This window comes from Apis dorsata, unplaced genomic scaffold (genome assembly GCF_000469605.1).
Source record: "Apis dorsata unplaced genomic scaffold, Apis dorsata 1.3 scaffold_1065, whole genome shotgun sequence".
NCBI classification, from domain to species: domain Eukaryota; kingdom Metazoa; phylum Arthropoda; class Insecta; order Hymenoptera; family Apidae; genus Apis; species Apis dorsata.
Genome location: NW_006264163.1, coordinates 17,184 through 20,170, shown reverse-complemented (window position 1 = coordinate 20,170; position 2,987 = coordinate 17,184).

The window sequence follows — 2,987 nt, the reverse complement described above, 5'->3', positions numbered from 1 at the left end:
GAGAAACGCGGCGGGGATAGACGACGTCGCGATGCGGGGATCGGATACGGTAGAAATTTTGTTTCCGATCGATTTAGCGACCGTTCCGGCTTTTTTCTTCTGTGTTAAACCGCGATTTTTATTGGGCGAATTCGGGCTAATCTACTATTAGGTAATCAAGAAAGTTTTGTTTTTTTTTTTTTAGAAAAATATCGGTATTTGCCAAGAAAGAAAGAAAATTTATCGGATAAAATCGACACTTGATCTCTTTAAAACTTCCTTGTAATTTTTCTAATTATTTGCTTAATAATATTTTGATTAACAATTTGAGAGTTACTCGATATAAAGGTGACTTGAAGAAGAACGTAGAGAAGAACAGAGCAATTCAACTGTGTATGTGCACAATGAGAAATCTTGATTTTTTTTTTATTATTCCACGCCGAGGGGGCGCACACATATATCCGTGTGCGCACCGAGCTTTTTACCAGCCGTTAGTCCAGCGTATTTGTTTGACAGCCACTCGGGGATATAAATCTGCCGATAGGAGAGATGAGATGCGCTTGTAATTTACGTGGACTTTTTCATGTTCTTTCTCTTCCCTCTTGTTACAGATGCTTTGATAAAAATGGTTGATGTTGAATGTTCATATTGTTTATTTAAAAAAAAGTGCATAGATTCTTATAAACCTAACAAATAGCCTTTATTTATTTGAATCGTGAAACAAGAAACACGTAGATAATATCGTTACGATTGAAATAAAATTTAGATTAGTAATCCTGTATATCATGATTCATAAAGAGATTACTGTACATCAGAACGATCCTCTTATTAATTATCTTAATAGCAGCGAAAAATCGCGTTAACTTTTCAAATTTTATCTCATATGAGAGAAGAGCGCGTTATTCGAATGTTACGAAAGAGAATCGCAATTTAAAAGAAATTGGAATAAATAGTGATTTAGAAAATTAAATGAAGTCTGCAACTGGTCTGATGGACTAAAGAAAAAAAAAAAAAAAAAAGAATCACCCCAAAAAACCAGTTACCCCCACGCCGCGGAGGGGGACCGACGGAAGATGGCGGGGGGGAAAAAAAATTGGAATAAAAAGTGATTTAGAAAATTAAATGAAGTCTGCAACTGGTCGGATGGACTAAAGAAAAAAAAAAAAAAAAAAAAAGAATCATCCCATAAAACGAGTTAACCCCTAGTCGACGAGAGTGATCGAACGAAGATAGTGGGGAGGAAATAAAATTGTAATCGGAATGTGGCGAGTCACCCTTGGAGATTGCTTAAAATCAAAGGGTCGACGATAGGGAACGGCTGAGTCCGCGATAGGGGTGCCTCAAAGTTAATTCGTCCCCTTTACGCAAGAAAATCGAGCAGACGGACGATCAAATTTTCTGTTACGTCTCGCAATTTTCACGGTCGAGTTCTTCACCCGTAACACGTTATTCTTCACGATTGCTTATAGCCTATATCAAAATCTTGTATCAAAGAAAGTTCAATTTTAGCGAATCTTTGCGTGTTTCTTGTGCGATCAAAATATAATAAATGTATATGTATCTTTTATCATATGCGATTTTTATTTTTATTGAAAATATTATTAATATAAATGGATATATGAGAACATTTGAAGATCTTTATATATCCAATGATAGAAAAATTAATGACATTAAAACGTTAATTTTGTGAAAAATATTTATATAATATTAATAATTGGAAAAACTCTTTCTTTTTTTTTAATTTTTTGTGTTCTAAAGAAACAAAATAATCTTTGCTTCTTTAAAACAAAAATAAAATATATAACATCATCAAATAAATTTAATAAGTTTATGGTATACTCTATATTAAGTATAAGCTTATGAATAATTTAATCCTGATTGAAATTGATTAAAACAAAAAAATAACAGAAATATAATCATCAATTCCTGTTAAAAATTAAAGTAGAATAAATAAATTAAAAACGTCATAACCATTTGTCATACGTATTCGTATCGATAGATCGAAATGGACATCCACAATACTTTTTCCGTTGTGTGTCTTTCTTCGGTATTTCCGCCGTAGATAAGGATCGCGACATCAGTCATCCCTCTTACAAGTAATTTCAATCCTTCTCATTGTCGTTTTTCCCCGGAAAAATATTCGAATCCGATCATGGAACGACTCGTGATACCAGTAGAAAAATAACCGACCGACGATCCACGCTACGATTCTACGTAAACTATGACGAATGTTGCTTGTTATATCGAAATCTATTGCTCGTTACCGTTTCTTCTCCGATACGCGGCATTGTTCGACGGAATAGAAACGATCGTTTGTCAAATAACGAGGTCACCGCAATTTCGTTCTCATGAAATATTGCGAGTTCAAGATCGATCGATGAATTTGTCATTAGTTTCACTTCNATTTTTAAATCAATATTTCTCTTCTTATTCAACAAGAAAAAATTTGAATATTCGTATGAGAAAAATAATATTATGCACGGATTTAATATCGTGGTATGTGTCTTAATTTTTAATATATTTGATAGATTAATATATTGTGCTTCCTTTCTTACTTCATCCTTTAACTCGAATAAACTTGAACATTATATTTTTTATTTCTTTGTTTTCCTTTTTCAAAAATAAAATTATAAAACTATCGTAATAAAAAATACAAAATTAAAACTCGACCCATTAGACTATCATCCTAGTATCTATTTACCTTAATGATCCAGCGTTCGAATTCTCCTTCAACCTGAGTCTAAGCGGATTCAATTTCCTCCGGAAAATTCCTCGTCGTTCCCCCTATCTCAAAAATAAAGCAAAAACATTATCGCGCCATTCACCTCGCCCAGTCGTTAGAGAGTCCAAGGAAACGGGTCCATTCGGAATCAACGGATCGAGATCATTAAAACGGACCCTCCAAGTGTCACAACCTCGCCGTGGTGAAACACACGCTCACGAACTGTCGTCTCGACATTAAATAATCGCGATGAAATTTCATATTTACGCGAACCCGCTAATTACGT